The sequence below is a fragment of the Podarcis liolepis genome, assembly GCF_965112155.1.
Source record: "Podarcis liolepis genome assembly, chromosome: 1".
NCBI lineage: Eukaryota > Metazoa > Chordata > Lepidosauria > Squamata > Lacertidae > Podarcis > Podarcis liolepis.
Genome location: NC_139554.1, coordinates 115,533,940 through 115,556,072, shown reverse-complemented (window position 1 = coordinate 115,556,072; position 22,133 = coordinate 115,533,940).

The following is a 22,133-nucleotide window of genomic DNA, read 5'->3' as shown; positions in this document are numbered from 1 at the left end:
ATATTACATTTTGCTAGGATTTGTAGGATGAAGGTTAGTATTTGGAACTGGAAAGTATGGTACCGTGCAGGTTTATGGAAAGCAGTTATTACATATTGTAAGAACGCATGGGGGGTGTTAAACTAATATCTTTTATAAATACAAACAAACAAACAAACAAACAAACAAACACTACCTCATCTTTGTGTGATCCATTTTCGCTTCTTTTTTACATAATAATTTATATTTGGTTTGACAAATATTAGTTTATAGCAATCCAAATTACATATCGATATTTCGATATTTCTCCAAATCTCTGGACTTCCCACCTTCCCCTCCATTGGTCCTATTGTACATCCTCTCAACTGCATATTATTTCATAATCCATATTTTGTATTGTTCCATATTGTCCATGATATTCACTACATTACAAGTGTTGTTAAAATCCTGCTAATGTTTTCATCTGCTTACAGTGGTCTCCTAGATAAATGATAATTCTTTCCCATTCTTTATTGAAGTTTTGATCTTCTTGGTTCCTATGCCTTCCAGTCAGTTTTGCCATTTCGGCATAGTCCAACAGCTTGGTTTGCCATTCCTTTCTGGTAGGGACTTTGTCTTCTTTCCAACTCTGGGCTACTAGCATATATGAAAAATATTTTCTGTTCCTGTGGGATGTCGGTACCTACAATCCAATTTCGCTTCTAAAGTGGTAGACACAAGGTCAGTATTAGACAGCGATGACCAGTGAGACAGTCCACTAGACAAAACTGCTGGCTGCCATGGCATTGTGCTAGGGTGGGGAGAGGCCTTCCCACTGTTAAATTTAGGTCAAGCGACTTCCGGGTTAGCGCCTCCGGCAATGGCGGATTTCCTCTGATCGGGAGGAATCCGCTCCATGGAAATCAGGGTCTGACCGCCACAGCGAGGCGGAGACCCACTAAAAACCACAGGCGGGAGAAGCCTGTGGACGTGGGATTCAACTGGCACCTTTTGCGCCTCCCCTACTCGCGGGGAAACCCGGTTTCGGGGATCCGGAGTGACGTGGGGTGAGTGGCGCGGTGCTTTGAATCGACTGCTTCTTTCATGGAGTGAAGCCACATTGCTGTTGCCGGAGAGCGCTGACTTTTTCCTGTGGACTATTGGACTCTAAACAACTACCCGTGAGTAGAACGGAAAATTGGATCTCTAAACTTCTTAATTTGGCAGCGAAACGGGAAGGTCTCAAACAGGAAGTCCGCCTTCCTTTTTTGTAAATAGATTGAAGCAAAGACGTTGCAAGCTAAAGCCTGGAAAGTCTTTTGTAAAGGATTAAATCTCCATCGGTTAAAATAACTAAACCCCCCTTGGAAGTAGGAGAAGAGGGGGGGGGGAAATTCTAGATCGTTTAAACCTGCAGGAGAGAGAGTGAAGAAAGATAAATCACCACCGTTTCGAACCTGGGAACGGGCTGCCAGTAAGATTGACGTTTTGGGAAAGTTCATTGACTGTGAATAAAACGTATGTTGACAGATAGTTAAATAAGAGAAATACATTGTTTCCATTGTTTCCTTTTACACTTAAAAAGGAGCAAAAAAAAAGTAACTGAAAATCGAAACTAGCTCTGTTGCTGGATCTGTGTTTAAAAGGATGGATACAAATAGAAATTGTTTCCCCTAGAGGGAGCTTTTGAAACTGTTGCAGGAGTGGAGCTGGGGAATTTTCCAGCTGCAGAGATTAAAGAGCGTGAGAATCAGAGTCTGACCTTGGACAAAAATGTTGACAGAGGAAGCCTTAGTGATTGCATTTTGCAAGACAAGTGCTTTATTGGAACAGGTTTATGAGAAGAAGGATGTGATGATTAATAAAATTGACAATTTGGAACAAAAAATGACTGAGTTGGGACAAAAAGGGAATACCTATACAGAAATTACTCAGGAATTGACCCAGGAATCTGTTTTGACATGGCAAGCTGTGGAGAAGACGAAGGAGAAAGTTGTTGTTGAACCTCGAGTAATTCAAGTGGAGAGAGCCCCGGCCTCACAGAGGCAATTTGATGAACATAAGCTGTTGCCTTTTACGATCGAATCTAGAGAAAGTCAGATTTGGTGGGATGGAGCCCCGCTTGGATTGGAGAAGGAAAGTTGGATAGATCCTCTTATGCAGGGATGCTCTGGCCTTTGGGATCTGGATTTGGGTCAGGGGGAGATTGGCACTCTGAAATATCTTTTGGACTTTAGTTCTGACTATGGAGAATGGGCTGACCTGTCGAGAAGGAATAAAGACATTGTTAGGTTGGAGCTTCCCTGAGATCTACTCCTCAGTGCTAAAGGAAGGAAATTAAGAACAAGATCAGCAGAAGATAAAGTAAAGTGCATGTATAAATATGAAGAAGATCTGCAGAAGGGACATGGAAGAGAGTTAAGAGCCTCGGACAGAAGGTCACCAGGTTGATGGACTATATGGTATTGATAGAAAGGACTGACAGAATCCGAGACCAGGGAGAAGAGACGGTGGAAGAAGATTGAAAAAAAAAAAGTTTAAAAAAAAATTATTTAGAGAAATGTTGCAAAATTAATGAGTGTTAGAAAAACGTTGGAATGAAATTATATGGCTTTAGTAGAAATGTTATAAGGAGCTAAGTATAAATAAGTTTTAGGGTTTTAATGGTAAGATAAGGTTAAAATAAATTAAGATAATTAAATGACAGAAAACAGTGAAAGATGGAAAGGATTTGCTGAAATAATTAACAACTAGAACACAAAAAGGGAGGTGTGAGGAGGTCGATGAAACAAGTTAATGAAGGATAAAGATATGGAAATATTGGATGTGTTTTTAACTGTTTTTGCTTTTGTTTTTGTTTTGATGTATTGTGTTTTTTGCTTTTTTATATGTATTGTAATGTATTGATTTGTACTGTTTATTTCTCTCTTTCTTTTTTACTTTTTTCTTTAATTCTTAAACTCTTAATAAATATTATTTTTTAAAAAGAAAATGTAAAAAAAATATATATTTAGGTGCAAGCAGGGGGTGATGGAAGCCAGTCATGGGCAAGCACCAGTCTATGGTTGCCCTGGCTCAGGCATAATTGTGACCAACCATCCAGTCAGCAACCGTGAGCTTACAGAGTTGACATGACTCACATTTAGTCTACAGAGTTGAAGATTGCATCACTGCTTCCCATCACTGCATGGGTAGCTCCCAACAGAATATTATACAGGGCGGGTGCCACTACCAAGAAGGCCCTCTGCCTGGCTCTCTGTAGCTTCACTTCTCACAGTGAGGGAACCGCTAGAAGGCCCTCGGTGCGGGACCTGAGTGTCCAGGCAGAACGATGCGGGTGGAGACATTCCTTCAGGTATACTGGGCCGAGGCCATCACAACTTGTGATGAAGAGATTCTCATTTACTTCTGCTTGTGTCACATTTCATCCCAGGGTTGTATGATGTGAGCAGCTACATCATGCTGCTGAGGTGAAGGTTCTGAGGCGATGGGCAACATGCGCTGGGATTAGAGTGGTATTTTCCCTCACTATTTGTACTCCAATTACTTTACTTATTGCCCGTCATGGGAAGAGCTGGAAATAGAGCAGTCTGCATCACTGGGACTGCGGTTCTCATCCCAATTCCGTGTCACTTCTCTCATCAACTTCATTCTGGGAGCAATTATCAAGTAATTGGCTTTCAGGCAGATGATGATGGTGTTCAAATGGCTATACCACTTACCAAGCGTTAAGTGCACGGGCCGATCCCAGTGCATATGCTCCCTTCCTTTCTTCGTGCGCCTGTTAAAATTTCAGATTCCAAATGATAAGCGAAGCCTTTTCATATACCAGACCCAAAGACGTGACGGTTAATTCAAACTGTTGGCAACGTGCAGGCCCAGATTGCAAACAAAGAAGCAGAGCTGGAAAACTGGAGAGACGTATCCATGAGACTCTTTCCAGTGTGTGATCCTCTTTTCAGAATGACCGTGGGATAGGACTCAAGAGAGGACCTTCTTGGTGGCTTCTCCCTGGCTGTGGAATGATCTGCCCTTTGAGATGTGATTGGCGCCGACACCGTATGGATTTCAGGGCCTGCTAAAAACTTCTCCCTCCCACCAGGCTTTTAATGGTGTAGGAATTTGATGTACACATTAGCAGCCTAAAATACAGCAAGGTTGTTCCCATTACCATCACATTGTTTCAAGTAGTATTTGCACAATGCTGCACAGATCAGGAGATGAGTGGAGATGTCTTCACCCAATGCACATTACCTGTTTGTTTTCCCTGCACATGTAGCCCTAACTGAATTCTAGAGAGTTCGCTAGTAGAAGAAGAAGAGTTTGGATTTGATATCCCGCTTTATCACTACCCTAAAGAGTCTCAAAGCGGCTAACAATCTCCTTTCTCTTCCTCTCCCACAACAAACACTCTGTGAGGTGAGTGGGGCTGAGAGACTTCAGAGAAGTGTGACTAGCCCAAGGTCACCCAGCAGCTGCATGTGGAGGAGCAGGGAATCAAACCCAGTTCACCAGATTATGAGTTCACTTCTCTTAACCACTACATCACACTGGCGATTGGCTAACATTGGTCACATGAGAGGTAGCAAGATGACTGTGTTTTAGAATCCACTGTGAACACTGTTAAGTTGAATAGAGTGTTGGAATGTTTCTTCACTGCTTGAAAGAAAGAGAGGAAAGATGCAGGAGAAGGTAAAAGTGGAAATCTCCCATAGGAGCTGCAAGGCATGACCTAACTGAGGTACAGAGGACTGTGTGGAGCTCTAGGAAGAGAGGAAAATACAGTTGTTTGGAATAAGAAAAGACTGTAAGCCCATGCTTGGATAAGCATGTGACTCTAAATATTATTTATTTTAATTAATCTATAAGTTTCTGCAAGTAAAGTTTTTGAATGTTAAATTCCTGACATTGGTTTAATTTCCAAAGAAAAGTTCTCTCTGTATGTATGTATGTATGTATGGTCTAACTGATGGATGTGTGTGTGTGTGTGTAGGTAGGTAAGTGGGTAGATGATAGATAGATAGATAGATGATAGATGATAGATAGATAGATAGATAGATAGATAGATAGATAGATAGATAGATATAGACAGATGATAGATATTCCTGGATGCTAAGATCTAAATTTGGGGCAAGTACTCTTTGATGAGAGAACCCCAGCAAAGGTTTAAAGTCACAAAATATGCAGCCAAGTAACGCATGAAAATATAGGCTCTTAGACCTTTAAAATATGCCCTTCAAAATGAGTTCCAAACTTTCCCTTTTCCCTCAGCATTGGAAAATATGTCTCATTTGGTAGTTAAAAATGGGTTTACTTACAAACTCTCCAAATGTTTGGTACATGTGCTTTTCCATATACCAGTTAGAAAAGTTGCACAGGCAGTAAAACTTAGCTTGCTTACAAAGTAGTAAAAGTTCCTAGATTATTGGAATAGGGACAAGAATGGCTTGTGAGAGCCATGTGACTGAGCTGGAGCAACCAGCTCAAACCTCTTCACAAGCTGAGTATCTCAGGTAGACTTAGTGGGGAGACAATAGGCTTGAATACCTATTTCCTCCCAAGGTAAGGAAAGTGACATAGGTGAGCCAGGCAGGACAGCTTACTCTATGGTATTAACCCCTTCATGTGTGATTAGATTTAAGCATGTTGGTTATATGAGGCTAATTATTGCACAAAAATAATTACATCCAGTGCTACAACCACCATCTTGGTTACTTAACTGAGGTGATCCTTCATCCCCTGATGATAACAGTCTATCCTGTGCTGTTTTTAAACCAACCTTAATGGGAACAGTTGGCCTGTCCACACTCTTATGTAGCAACTCTTATATTTCAGTTCTTTTAAGTGCCTCTCTGACAGAACCCAGTGAGGGGAAATCTGATTCCAAATCCATGACTTCAAAGGTAGGCTATATAAGTGCTCAGAATACTTCTCCCACCACAGCCAGATCCCTTTCCAGGTTTGGATCTTGCGTTTGCCGTTGTTGGTCTACCATTATTATTATTCTGATCACTTTCTCCCCTGTCCTCCCATTCGTTCTCTTGCCTAGAATGCTTCCCATGTTTTATATATCTTACATGTTCCTTTTCTAACAACAAAAGGGGCGAAAAGGGGGGCATTCTCCCTGGGCTACACTACATGCTTCCGTAGCACCAAGCAAGTAAACGTTTGATAGCTGAATCTGTACTTATCTCGGCAATTGTATGCTGTTGGAATGTTTATCCCTGCTCGAGTTGCCCGGCTATTGCAAAAGCTACTTGAAATGATTCATGGGTCTGACAGATGTCTGGTGCAGCTGGATGTGTCCTTGATTATCCCAAAAGTCTGGACAGCACTGTCATTCACCATTGCCCAAATTATCTCTGTATTGACTGCAGAACCCTCTGTGACAGTACTGTAATGGCTAATTACCCAGGATACCTTTGGTACTTACTTTATAATGGTCTAGAAGGGTAGAGGGGGAAATAGCACAGAGGAAAAACACACCAATAAAAGTCCCATCCTGTTTCTTTTTTTTGGGGGGGGGGAAATAGATGCTGTCGTGGTATTTTCCCTCCTTCCTCCCCCACCCTTAAAAAAATAATAATACTGTGTATGCATATGAGATCCAAGAGCCTCCTTTTAAAAGAGATAGATTTCTAGTGCAATAGATAAAAGGAGAAATAAAATATGAAGAATCCTGGTGTTGATAAACTGTAGACAATAGAAGGAGCTATTAGCCGGGAGAGCGTTGCATGTAGAACATATGTTGAGTTAAAGCATGATGGACATCCATTTGTGTGGTTCGTATATTGTTGGGTGGGTGGGAGGGAAAGGAGCACACACTGTTTAGGAAACAATGGGAGAGGCAGGCAAGGGCAAAAGGAGAGGAGGAATAGAGATTTTCAACCTCGGTATCTTTTCCAGATTTGAAGTTAGTCACAAAGGCGCAAGTGCACAGATTCCGCCGCCCGCTCGCCCCCCACTCGCAGCAATACTATAAATTAGTCCATCTTGACAAATGTAGTTTCAATAAAGTAGATATGTATTAGGAAGAAAGGTGAGGAGAGAGAGGGTACCAAATCCCATTTTGACTTTTAGTGAAGATGATGAGTTCCCTGGAGAGCCAACGAAGCAGAGTTAAGAGCAGCCTTTTACGCAAAGAATGCAGTAATTTGCCACATCCTGTCCAAGCTGCGTTCGGGTGTCATTCCTGCCTTAATTACCTCGACTAACAAAGCTATTCTCTATTATTTCAGGCTTCCTCTACCTTTGCTTCCGAGAGAGAGAGAGAGAGAGAGAGAAAGAAAGAAAGAAAGAGAGAGAGAGAGAGAGAGAGAGAGATGCTTCTGTCCCACATCCACAAATGGCGTACAATGTTCAGGTGCTGCATGGGGCACAATTGACATTACAGCAGCTGCGATGACAGAGAAGGATCAAGTCCAAAGGTGGAAAGCATAGAGATGGGGATCTCAGCTCATCTGGTGGAGCAATTAGGAAGAAAATGAAATGGGACCCTGCAACAAAATGTTGCGGTTTAGAATGACCCCATTCTATTCCCCAACAATCGCTCTGCTTTCCATGGCTACTTAGTTGCTGCCGAATGATGCTCAGTTTTCATTGGTCTGCGCCTGGTGTTCCCCCTTGTAGTTCCTCCCCCCCCAAGGTTTTCTTTTGTACCTGATACCTCTCTCTCTTGTCTGTGTGGTGCCTCTTTAACTACATAAGCAAAAAGGGTATGCTCTGCACTTACACTCTTTTTGGGTGGAATCCAATCACGTGCCAACAAATTCAGGCAGCACAGTTATGGTTGAATGGGAGGCCTTGCACAGCAAGCCTGCTTCCCCACCACCCAAGATTTGACTTTGCAATGAGGAAATTGGAGGGGAAGTTCACTGTAAAGTTGGCAATGCTTCGACGCAACATCATCTAACCTCCCTACAAACCAATCAGAATGGATGCTCATTAAATGGTCAACGTTGTCTCGTCTCCCTGCAAATAGATCAGGAGGAATGCCCGATAAACAGTTGTTTGGAAGTGCCCTATGTGTAAGGAAAGTTTGTTTATGATGCATGCATTTAATGACGCGAGACACAATCTTAAGACTGGCCTACTGAGTAGTAAGTCCTGCTGAGTTCAGTGGGGCTTTTCCCCAGGTAAGTGTGCATGGGATTGCAGCTTCAAGTTTTCCTGGGAATTCAGTGGGACTTGAGCAACCAGGATATTTAAAAGAATATATCACCCCCTATATACCCAAGCGACCACAACACTCTGCAGGCTAGGGCCTCTTGCAGATAACATTTTGTTGGGTCTTCAGTGTAGTGGTACCTGCCCTTTGGAACTTACTTCTGTACTGTATCACACAGGTGTTAATCTTTATTGTCTTTTGGCTGTTTACTGCAGACCTTCCGTTTTTAACGATCCTTTAAAGTGGATAGTTTTGTTCCATTCTGCATCTGAAATTGTTTTCATTAGGGCTGCCATAGGTCCATATTGTCCAAGGCCAATGGGGGGAATTTTTGAAAGGCGCTGCTTCATCCTGGCAAGTCAATCGAAAGATTGCGGTGTTTTTTGGGGGGTGTTTTTGTAAAAACAACAAAACCCAACTCACCAACTTTGGGGTTTGTCTTAAAAAAGCTCAATGCCACTTTGTTTTTCTTGAGCATTTTCTTAACATTTTAGTTAACAATTTGCTGGGTGGGAAATTCTACTGAACCAGCTCCATTGAAGTGAATGGAAATCCCAGGAGAGCATGAACATTGAAGAAGAGTATGAGAACACCCCCCCTTTGGCACAAATCCCATTCCTGCCTTGCACAGAAGAACTCTCCAGTGGATTACCACTGTCATTAACAAAGTATTTGAATACAGAAGAAATGACTTCTCTTCTCTTCATTAAACACTATCACTTGAGAACCTGTTTCAGGCAAACCTCGACATTCCCTATTAATAATGAACTAAAATGAAACAAGACTTTAAGCACTAGAGTCATCATGGGGGAAGTTATCAGATTTAGGCTGTGGGTATAAATAATGTATTTTGTAAGCAACGCGCCAAATTACTGACCATGAAGGTGGAGAGGAAACATGGATAATTTGTTCCCTCAGAGCTATACATGTCAGAACAAATAATGCAGGTATAATAACATATTCCATGCATTTTCCTTTCAACCTGAGAACAGCTTAAAAAAAAAATCTTGTAAAAACATACATTAAGAATAAACGTGGTCACAAGATGATTTGTACAAAGCTGGGGGTGTATGGTCAACTCTTTGGAGACGCAACACTTATCATCAATAAAATCTCTGCCCAAAGGTGAACATGAGGCCAACACCTTGGGAGACAGAAGTGGCAGCAGAGGGCACCGCCAGGCCTCAGGTGGTGGTTACGGCCTCGGGTGGAATCCTTTAGCCTTTTCTTCCCTATATGGGGGTGGGGGTGGGCGTGAAGTGGTGACTCACCCCCCTGCGGCGGCGATTCCAGGGTCCCCCTCTTAAAGGGGTTATATATATACCCATATATATAACCCCTTTAAGAGGGGGACCCTGGAATCGCCGCCGCAGGGGGGTGAGTCACAGTGTATCACTGGCCATACACTGAAAGGTCATCAGTGAACTATCCTGCAGGTGTGGATATGGGTGTGATGCTACACTTACATCTCGCAGAGCACCCCCATATCGCATTTACCCTGATGAGCCCCAGTTCCCCCCAGCTGGGGGGATGGGAGGGATACACGCCCAAGGCCTAAGCCAAGGTCTTCCTACATTCGGAAGTTTAACAAAGTTGTGGCCTAATTTTAATTCCATATAATGTTGTCAGAGTCTTTATTCCATCCTTAGGATCCCTGGGGGCTGGGGCTGTTGCCACCTGGTCACGCAAAGGCCAGTATGGCCCCTGCCTGCCTGCCTGCCTGGTCTCCCACTTGTCCCTCCATTCCCAACAGTAAGGACTGGCAGACTGGCTGGCTGGGCTCCCTCACCCACTTGCTTGCTTACTCCGAGGCCGGCTCAGCTCCTGGCAACCAGCACCCCCTGGCCAGCCCCAGAGGCACTATTCGCCTCGGGAGCTTGTAGCCAGGGCTGCTGCAATGAACAGCCGTGCAAGCCTTTGGGAGGCAGAGTTGAGAGAGGGCATCAGAGGAAGGGAGGGAAGGAAAGAGGGACAGAGGCCAGTGTTGCCTGCGGAAACCCTGACCATCATTCACGGCACACTGGTTGAAAACCCCTGCCCTATGGTATTGCACTGTGTGGACGTCATTTGGTATTGTTCAAAGAATGGCAGATGGAGTGTTTTTTTAAAAAAAGAGAGCAAAAGTAGCGAAAATGAGATGGAAACCAAGATACAGTACAAGGTGGAAGTCACAAACTATACCCACAAAGGAGGAATGGATTTGTAAACCAAATGAATATTTAATTTTTGCAAAATTAACTGCTATAATAAGAAATCACTCGAATCAAAAATTAAAAACGGAGTGGAAATGTTTTGATGAATATATGGCAAAATATTGCTCAAAAAAAGATACGCTAATATGCCTAGTTTAAAATGCGAAGTACTGCATGGAAGAAAAATTAGTAAGGAAAGATAATAAGAATATATAGATGATTTGAGAAGATTGTAGAATGCAAAGATTATTGTAAATTGTATAATGTGGAGGAAATCGAGTGGGGGCCGAGGGAAGTGGGAGGAAGGAGAAAAGAATAATATGATGGATTGAGGAAACATGAATGTAAATGTATGGGGGATGGGGAGGAAATGGTGTTGGCTTTGGTACATCTGTATTGTAATGTAATATGTGAAAACCAATAAAGAGAAAAATGAAAAAAGATATAGTAGAAGAAATATACAGGGGGCGGGCCTTACGTTTGGCCTTAGCTGCACTATTCATTTAAAGTAATCATGGCTTCCCTTCCCCCAATGAATCTTGGGAACTGTGGTTTGTTAAGGATACTGAGAGTTGTTCAGAAATCCCTATTTCCAGAGTGGTTTAACCCCTCTTCCCAGGGAACTCTGGGAACTGTAGCTCCTTGAAGGGGATGGTGGTCATTATAAGGGACCTAACTTTACTCTTCTTAGAACCCCAAGATCCACCAGCCAGAACCAAGTGCAAATTTGTGACTTAGAGGGTTTGGCATACATGTAGAAATGATGAGAGAACCTTTCAAGGGACTTCATTTTCAGTACCACTACTGAGCTCACAGATCTTTCACATATTAATCCCATTCCCAGCTTCCTCCCAACCTTTCTTCACTTCAGCAGCTTATTCTTGGAATGCAAGCATGGTTTTTTCCTGCCTACAGTCGTGAGACACTATGGAAATTAGAAAAAGGCACTTTTTACACTCTACTGTACTGTCCATATGCAGACAGCTAATGTGGGACATCAAGGGAATGTCTTCCCATTAATCTTCTAAACAAGATAATATAGATTTGACCATAATCCTGTGACAGATAATAGTTTATGTTAAGGGTTTGTCTCATTTTATACCACTGTCTGCTTATTTGGACAGCTAATATAACACACACACACATACACAAATAATATATACACAGGACATTTCATGTAACAAATTATGTGTATCCAGTTAAAACTTATTTTTACAAGCAGAGCCAACGAGAAAACATTCTCAATATACTAAAGTGGAACCAGCAGTAGATTCTGTTTAAAGCAGAGGTTGCCAACCCTTTTGGGCCGGTAGGCGCATTTCCAAAACAGAGAAACTGTTGTGAGTAACTCACACACAGCTAGAGAATTTTGCTTGAATGACCTTTGCTGAAAGAAGGACAATACATTTTAACACTAAAAAGAAATGTTGACAACTAACTAAAACATAAGGTATCCAACAATGCAACAGTTCTGTTAGTGCTACCACTCCTGTCTGTGCAATGGGACTTTCTCCCCCTCTCCCCCCTCTACATGCCCCCTGCCCCCCATTCTGCTCCAGAAGGTTGAGAAAACCCCCAGAACTAATTGAGGAGGGCATGGGGGTACATCAGGAGGGTGAGTTAGTCCTTTGAAAAAGGCAGAATTCATTGCACACGCTAGATGACTCTGTTGGATACAACCCAATGATTCAGAAATTGCTGCTGAGGATTAAGCACCCCATAATTAAATTACAAGAGCCTGGGAAAAGAAAACTGTCTTCAGATGACACTTGAAGACCAACCAAAGGGTGATGAACATACCGTGTGTGTGTGTGTGGGTGTGTGGGTGTGTGAAATCACTAGCCCCCAGTGGCGTAGCGTGGGTTGTCAGCACCCGGGGCAAGGCAAGTAATTTGCGCCCCCTAACCTGTGGATTTGCGCCCCCTAACCCGTGGATTTGCGCCCCCTAACCCTAACCCCCAGATGTTGCGCCCGGTGCGGCCGGCCCCCCCTGCACCCCCCACGCTACGCCACTGCTAGCCCCTACAAGACATTCACTGGCTCTGGTGAATTGCATTTCTTCTTCTTCTTCTTCTTCTTCTTCTTCTTCTTCTTCTTCTTCTTCAGCAATCACTTGTAGCTGAGTAAGATTGTCTTTCAGGAACACGGTCTTAACAGTGTGTCTTTGGCATTTGGTGGCCAATTCTGGATCCACACATCTTTCCACAGTGGGGACATTGCAATTCACATAATTTCCAGCACTTGTACGGAAGAATTCAAAGGCCTGCTCACTATTTCATGAAATTTAGGTTGGCCTAGTGAAGGAATTGCCATAAAATGGGTTTTGGGATTTTTCTTACCACTTTTACTTTGTGCGACATGGAAAATACAAAATTTAGCCATTCAGCCAAGGGATACTAAACTGGATGAGAGGATTTTATACCACCTGAAGATAGGACTTGAACTTCTGAGGGAACATCCCCTTCAACTTCTCAATAAAGCTACCAAATTTGGTTCCTATTGACTATTAACCACCTAAAATTAATTTCCACATTTCTTACTATAAATATTGCCTATCTTCTTTTTGTTCCCTGTTTTCCACCTATCAACACATCTGCATGTTTTCCCTAAGGATGGAGACAGACCTGGACTGCATCTGGTTTTTCTAATTCTAAAGATGGGGAACCAGCCATGGCTATGCTTCTCTTTCCCAGGAGACAACGTGAGGCAACCTGATACCCACACAGCACCTAAAAGACCACCAGCCCATTTTCTTTCTTCCCCAGCCCTGTTTTCTGGAACATCCAAAAGTTTGGACACGACTTTGTGATATGTTGGTTGGCCTAATAATAAAGGTATCCCCCTAATGTGAACAACAAGAAGAAGAATTTCCGCAAGTCAGGGCTAGTCGACACAGTTCTCTCCAGATGTTGTTGCACTCCAACTCCAATCAGACCCCGGCCAATATGGCCAACGGTCAGGGATGATGGGAGTTGTAGTCCCATCCCTGCTCCAAGCAGGCACCTTCTATGAATTCATGTTTATTTATATGCATCCATTGGACTCTGTCATTGTGATCGACTGCTGCAAACATATATTTTTTTAGGTGTATACAGTGGTACCTCGGGTTAAGAACTTAATTCGTTCTGGAGGTCTGTTCTTAACCTGAAACTGTTCTTAACCTGAAGCACCACTTTAGCTAATGGGGCCTCCTGCTGCCACTGCACTGCCGCTGCACGATTTCTGTTCTCATCCTGAAGCAAAGTTCTTAACCTGAGGTAATATTTCTGGGTTAGCGGAGTCTGTAACCTCAAGTATATGTAACCTGAAGCGTATTTAACCCGAGGTACCACTGTATTTAAAATGTTTTAAGTGAGTAACTAATGTCGCAATCCTATTTGTGCTCAGTAAGGAGCGAGCCCCACTGAAGTCAACGGAGAGGTTATTTCTGGGTAAGCATGCATAAGATTCCACTGTGAAAATGTAAATAGTTGAGTAGAGTGGTACCTCAGGTTACAGACGCCTCAGGTTACAGACTCCACTAAAACAGAAATAGTACCTCGGGTTAAGAACTTTGCAAACTGAGTGGTTTCTTCTCCTCAGCCAGTTTTGTTTTCTATTTTCTAAAGATTGTGATGCAAACAGGAACTAAATAATTCTATAAACCTATAGCGCAATGGGAGAAAAGGGTAGGTGGTGGGCAATCTGTCATATCCTATATTGGTTGGGGACTAACCCAACTTTGACTTCAACCTGCTATATGGGACCCACTTTTTAATACAGTGCTAACTCGGGTAACATATGCTTCAGGTTACATACACTTCAGGTTACAGACTCTGCTAACCCAGAAATAGTGCCTTGGGTTAAGAACTTTGCTTCAGGATGAGAACAGAAATCACGCAGCAGCGGTGTGGCAGCAGCGGGAGGCCCCATTAGCTAAAGTGGTGCTTCAGGTTATGAACAGTTTCAGGTTAAGAACCTGAAACGAATTAAGTTCTTAACCCGAGGTACCACTGTATGTCCAAACATAGGCACAGTGTGTCACCCTGGTTTCCCTTCTCCCTCTTAGCGTCTCCCTGCATGCCCCACAAATATACTCCAAAGGGTCCCCCAGAATAATAATAATAATAATAATAATAATAATAATAATAATAATTTATTATTTATACCCCGCCCATCTGGCTGAGCTTCCCCAGCCACTCTGGGCGGCTTCCAAAAAAATATTAAAATACTGTAATACATCAAACATTAAAAGCTTCCCTAAACAGGGCTGCCTTCAGATGTCTTCTAAAAGTCAGATAGTTGTGTATTTCCTTGACATCTGATGGGAGGGCATTCCACAGGGCGGGTGCCACTACCGAGAAGGCCCTTTGCCTGGTTCCCTGTAACTTGGCTTCTCTCAGTGAGGGCACCGCCAGAAGACTCTCGGAGCTGGACCTCAGTGTCTGGGTAGAACGATGGGGGTGGAGACGCTCCTTCAGATATACTGGACCGAGGCCGTTTAGGGCTTTAAAGGTCAGCACCAACACTTTGAATTGTGTTCGGAAACGTACTGTACATGGATCAGTATGGCTAATCCAATCCAGCATCTTATTCTGAAAGCCTCCAACCAGATGCCCATGAGAAGTCTAGAAGCAGGATGAGAGTGCGGAGGCACCGACTTGCGCCCAAGATGGGGGGAGGGCTGGCACATGTTGTGCATGTGTGATGGCATGTGCCTGGTGTGCATTGTGTGTGCATGATGTCATGCACCTGGTGCACGTTTTGTGTATGTGTGATGTCATGTGTGTGCCACATGTCCTGCATATAACATTGCAATGCTGGGATGAGGCCGAGCGCAAGGGATGGCACAGCTTCAGTGGCTAGCAGCTCCTCCTCCCTCATGCTCAAGAGGAGCTAGCCACTGAAGCCACACTCTGTGCCCGGCCTCTTCTGCCCCCTCAACAATGCCTCCTCTGGAAAGCCAGGGTGGTGTAGTGGTTAAGAGCGGTAGACTCATAATCTGGTGAACTGGGTTTGCTTCCCCGCTCCTCCACATGCAGCTGCTGGGCGACCCTGGGCTAGTCACACTTCTCTGAAGTCTCTCAGCCTCACTCACCTCACAGAGTGTTTGTTGTGGGGGAGGAAGGGAAAGGAGAATGTTAGCCGCTTTGAGACTCCTTCAGGTAGTGGTAAAGCCGGATATCAAATCAAAACTCTTCTTCTTCCTCCCAGCGGATGCTGAGGGGGCTGAAGACACCTTGGCCCCACAGAGCTGGCACCCCTGCCACTTTCCTCGCCTACGATTCCCAACCACTAGAATTCAGAGGCATATTGCCTCCAACAGTGAAGGTGGTACATAGTTCTCAGGGTTTGTAGCCATTGATCTCATCCTCCCATCAGAAATCAAACAGATAAACACAACTTTCCGAAGACATCTGAAGGCAATACCTGTATTGGGACGTTTTTAATGTTTAACATTTTGCTGTGCTTTTATTATGCTGGAAGTTGCCCAGAGTGGCTGGGGCAACCCAATCAGATGGCCAGGCTTTAAGTAATTTGTTGTTGTCTAAACCACTGAGCCTCTTGGCCTTGCCGATCAGAAGGTCGGCAGTTCGAGTCCCCGTGACAGAGTGAGGTCCCGTTGCTCTGTCCCAGCTCCTGCCAACCTAGCAGTTCGAAAGCATACCAGTGCAAGTACTGGTAGATAAATAGGTACTGCTGCGGCAGGAAGGTAAACGGTGTATCCATGTGCTCTGGCACTCGTCATTATGCCCGTTGTGCCAGAAGCGGTTTCGTCATGCTGGCCACATGACCTGGAAAGCTGTCTGTGGACAAACGCCGGCTCCCTCTTCCTGAAAGCGAGATGAACACTACAACCCCATAGTCACCTTTGACTAGACTTAACCCTCCAGGGGTCCTTTACCTTTTTTATTGTATTATTATTATTAATTTCACAAATACATACATGTGTTCACACTAATCAGTGGGCTGGGATCAGCTCTATGTTGAGCTTACACTGAGTAAGGAGCCCTGGTTTGATGCCGCATAATGTGTGAAATGGTCCTGAGATAACTTTGCATTTGAAAGAGGCTTCATAACACAGGTAATATTAAGATACCTGGCACAAGAATCTGACCTCTTTTCTGCACTCTAAATGGACAAGCCCCATTACACATCAATAGACTATTTTATACATCACATGCTATAATATAAGGACTATCAGAATGTTATCGTGCTGTATAAATTTGGAGCGCTTTATACTTTTTTTGATGACGAGAGGAAAAGGGCCACTGAAACATTTGGGAAGGAGGACATCGAAGTATCTTACATCTCCCTCGATGCTTTCTTTAAAATAAAGTGTAAGAAGTGACCTGCACTTCAATTTTCCAAAGAGGATTTTAGAACTATTAACTTTAATCGCAGCTTCCTTTACTCTTCAAGAAGTTTCCTTCGTTTCAACCACAAGGCTCATTATGAGTCTAATGTAATACCTTACGCTGGACCGCCTGGCAAAAGGTGACAGAAAAGGACCTCTGCTAGGATTTAAATGGGAGTAAATGTGACTGCTTTCTAGCCTTTCTGCCCGCTGTTTGCAATTTGCACTGCTGTGCGGATGATTCCTACCCGCCAAAAAGGAGTGTATTTTTTTTAAAAAGAATGAAAAGCCAATTGGGATTTTTGCCTGCTCTCTAGTTTGCATTGCACTAACTGCCCTTAGTTTTGAAAGTGACTTGTCTGCATGTAATTTTTAGCACACATGAAACGTATATCAGCATCAAAGGTATCTAGAATTTGCTTAAGCCCAGTTATACTTCCAGTGTGTAAAGGATGGAAATGCAATATGAAACTTGTTTAGGTACTAAGCGCATATACCAAGACTTTGCAGTTCAGGTAATGCTTTTTTAAAAATAAAATTTTATAAAAACTAAACTGGTTGAGGTGAGGGGCAAGGAACCAAAAATGCCTGTTTCTTCAGCAATGAAAGGAAGAAAAGAACACACCAAGCTTCTAAGTAAGCAGCCACAAAAGACCTTTAAATAACTCAACTTTCTAGCAGGGTTTATTATCCTTTCCCTTGTTTTATAGCATTATCTGCCAGAGAAACGGAAGGAGATTTGTAAAACACTATAGCATTTAAGTCATTACATTTTATAGCTAATTTCTAATGTGGATTTGATTTTTTATGAGCAGAAAAAGAATCTCATTTGCATTAGTGACAGTAACTAGAGAAATTTAACACCTGGCACTGGTTGTAGCAGAAATTGAGTATTAGCTGCTTGGGTGCTAAAAAACCGCATTACATACCTTCAAGGGAGATTTTTCATTTATTTATGCACTTTTCTAATGTTCTCATTACAAAACTATTCTTCCATCATGATGAAAGAAAACTTCCAGGAATGTAAACACACACAATCACACAAAGACTCTTTGGAGCAACAGCAGAATGAATCATTTATGTTATTAAAAGAAAATACAATCCATCCCTCATGCCAAAAAAATTAAATCTCCACTGAGATATAAAATTACTGCAACGGAAAGCCAAATGCTTCTCCAGGCTGTGTAATATTAATGTAAGATATCACTGTGCTCCCACCTCCACACACACACACACACACACACACACACACACACACAGACACACAATGTGTTGTATTTCTTGCAATAAAATTAAACCTGTTCCCCCCCCCAAAGAAAGCACCCAGCTGAAATAGAATAAAATCACTGCTCTCTTTTTTTAAAACATGAACAATCCATACGTTTGTAAAGTATAGACAATTAGGGAGCTGCAGAATATGCGAGGCTGGAGTCAAATGATATGGGAAGTGACACTTTACATAGCCGGCAACAATTAACACATTGATGGCATTTTGCTAGGCTCCTTGCAGTGATAATGCTGTTGTCAAATGTGTTTAGTGCACCAAATCTCCTGGAGCCTTCAGCTAGGCAGCAAGCTTTTGACAGATTGAAGGTTCGGAGATAGGCTATCATGACAGATGGAAACTGGCACCGATGTTCAGCTTTCGCCAATCGCTGGGGACCTGCCCCCCTTATTCTTCAGGGCTCAGCTCCGCAACCTTCCCCCTTCTGATGAAAGCAGGGGATGGCATTGTTAAATAGTGCATCTGTGTGATTTAGACTACTCTGATGAAAGCATAAGGCAGACACACCGTGAAGCAAAAGACAGCCTCTGCTCTCTAACTGCATTTGAGATAGACTTGAGAAACACTCCAGGGAGTTGGGATAAAACTTTGGTAAATTTCAGAGAAAAAAGAACCCCGCGGGGGGGGGGGGATCCACACACTAACCATCTTATAGATCTTCCTTCCCTGCCCATTCTTCCCTTTCAACCACCACTTGTCTAAAGAAATCCATACATGTAAGCTACTATGATCAGTTTCTTTAAGGAGATGTGATTTTCCCTCCTCCTTAAGCCGTTGCACTGATCATAGTATATGAAAGTTGGGATATTTCAGAGCATCCGCAGATCTCAAGATGAGCTGTGGATGGAGAGTCCCTGTTTTACTCTGTGTGCATCCTGTCTTATGAATCTTCACGTTCCGGAAGCCAGCTCAGCTATGAAATAGGGCTAGCCTGGATTCTTGGGGTGTGTTTGTGTGTGTGTGTGGTGGTATCAGTACTGGGGGATTCAGTAGTGCTGAGTTTCACGCAGCTGGGCATAAACATGCAGATAATAAAGTTAATTAACCTTTTGCCCTCCCACACCTTTGGCTGAAAGGCACCCGTCAACTGGATTCATTTGCCCTGGGATGTTTTCAAAGCGTGGTTGTGTTTTCACGTCTCTCTCTATCCCCGACAAACGCCTCTTCGATTTCTTTAAACTGGATTGCAAAGTCTCTCCCTTTCCTTCTTCCATCTTCTCTCTCTTTCTCCCCCGTGCTGTCTTAATCTTCAATTCTTCCCTCACTGATACAGTATTTGGAGCCCGCACACTGCAGCCCATTTGAGGTATGATAATCAGCTGATTAGCTGGCGAAGTCGTTTTCCCCCAGGCTCTTTTGTGTGCAAAATCCTCACACTCAATTGACATGTGGACATCATAAAGCTGATGAAATGCAATTGTAATGAACAAGAGAGAGAGGCATCTGCAGCAGCCTAAATGAAGGGCCCTTCCCTCTCGACATGCTAATTCGGAAAATCTGCTCTTAACTTGTACTCCCTCCGGGTTCCAAATGGAGGAGAATCTCCATGAATGCATATTCAAACAGTGCATTAGTCGCCGAGGCAGGAGGAAGCGGAGCCTGGCTGGGCCAATTCTAATTTCAAGACAGATTATACTGCATCAAATGTAGTAATGATCTGACAGTTCATTTGTGACGAGAGTCCTGCAGTCGAGGTTTAATGCGTGGTCAGAAGCAGGTGGACAGCAGGTCCACTGCCCCTGCTGCCTCCTCCTCCTCCATCACCACCAGCAACAACAAAGAATATTTCTCATTCGGTATAGAAGCTGCTGTCACATTCTCCCTGACACATGAGGGAATGTTTGAACACATTTAAGAAATCAGTGCCTTCATATCTAAAAAGATTGCAGAAATGGCTCAGGGGATGCCTTGTTGTTATCCTGATGTATGCAAACGTGCGGCCTGATCCTAACCGTATTTACAATAAGTGCCACCAATTTCAGATAAGTTGGTTTCAGGATTGGAATCACTGCAGCTGCATGCTCCACCCCACCCCACTCCTGTACCGAGATATTGTTATTTCACCATGCCAGATTTTAGATTGTATGCTTCTTGGGGCACAGACTTGCCCTGTTGTATTCTTTAAAGGACTGCGTGCGTTGATTCTATATTATTATTAATAATAACAGTAATGTGTGTGTATGCGTATATATACAGTGCTTTTTTGGGGGTGCAGGTGTATGCATACCCCTTAACATTTTGTGAATCTAAGTTTGGCCTCATTGAAGGGCAGTATTTCAATATGAGTAGGAAAATGAGAGTACCCATAAACATTTTTTTAAATAGAAAAAAGCACTATCATCTATCTATATCTATCATCTATCTATCATCTATCTATCTATCTATCTATCTATCTATCTATCTATCTATCTATCATCTATCTATCTATCTATCTATCTATCTATCTATCTATCTATCTATCTATCTATCTATCATCTATCTATCTATCTATCTATCTATCTATCTATCTATCTATAGGTTGTTAGTTTGTACCCTCTGCATTTTGACACCTCTTAAGATATATCATAACCAAATTTTGCATGATGGTTCTGGAGATCAAGAAGCAGATCCTTGTCTTGGTGTGACGCACTTGGGTGCCATTTTGAATCAAGATGGCCGACTGAACCTTTTGAAATGGGCTGGAATGTGCCTTTGAATTCTGAGAACGCCCCTTTTCTTGCCTGAATGGAGAATAGTGTGTGTGTAGAAACTAGTCTAGTGTCAGGGAAAATCTGCATTCATTTTTACACTCGTTTTTGCCTCTGGCCATCCTCACTATTGGCAAGTGGCCCCCTGAAGGTTTCCCAGAAGGCAATTACTATTGGGATTAATATTGTTCCTCACCCATGTAGGGGTCTGCAGTGGTGTGGATGATGCCCCCAGGGAAAGGGCAGAGGAGCTGGGCCTATTCAGGAGGGGAGCCCACTGAGGATGTCATGCCCAAGAGCCTTCCAAAATATGGAGCCAGAACTAGATTTCCCAAGTTTTGTTAAGTCACCAGCATGCTTCCCTCATGACTTCATGGACCTTTTCAGAGAGTCTTGAGTGAGAGAAGGGTGTAGATATTTTTGGAGCTATATTGTGCTAGGAGAAACATGGGAATTTATGTGGCTGCAGTGACATTACTCAGGTTGTGAGAAAAACTGATGTGATTTGGTTATGTGCAGATGGAACAATTTCGCCTCCTAAGAACACAATACAGAGTTTTGCTTTATTTATTAAATTTGTTAGTTGTTTTATCTTGCCTAAGGCAGCCCCAAGTGACCCTCCAAGTGTCCCTATTTTCCAGGGACAGTCCCAAATTTAAAGAAGCCATCTCACTTTGGCTTGTTAAGGGTGCTGGAAATTATAGTTCTGTGAGGTGTGGACAATAGTTCCCAGGATTCTTAGGGGGACGTTGTATGCTTTAAATGTATGATGTGGGTGTTACCTCAGTGCTGCTGTCAGGTCCACTGATGGATCTCAAGGCATAGCAAGAGGAACAGATTCTCAGTCGAACCAAGTTTTGTGGGGTGTCGGCCATGACAGAGCCACACCCCAAGGCCTACTGAGGGAAGTTGTGCTGCTTTATTTTGGTGGGGTGGTGGCAGACAGCGATATTTGCAAGAGAAGCAGTGCCTTAAATTCAGCGGCTGATGAAGGGATCTAAATCTAAGCTTTCAACTTTAATCAGATGGATTTCTTTTGAAGAAACTGCAAGTTTTCATTTGGTGCAATCTCAAATGTGCGCTTGCAGTTGCTTAAATACAAATCCGTCCCATTTGTCAAACTGAAAGCATACACTTTAGATCACCTAGTCAGCATCTGGATGTAAGACACATTGCGTACAATTTTACTTAATGAAGGTGGACCTAAGAGTCGAATTACAGATTACATGGGGGGTTCTACCTAACTTTCCCTGACACAGAGGGGATGCTAGAAGCTGCAACTCAGAAGCAAATGGGATGCTTAAGCCTTTTCCTGTAAAGCATATTTCATCTCAAAATCACCTCCAAATCTGCTTTTCCTATCACAGGAGAAAGGTTCTGCAGGAAGAAAAGCAGCTTGAGGAGGCATGAGATAAAGGCTGGCAGGGAAAGGGTTACCCTTTACCCTTTACCACCATTTTCTTCCACTCCCGATTGCAGCCTTTCATTTTTAAAAAGTCAGAGGAAA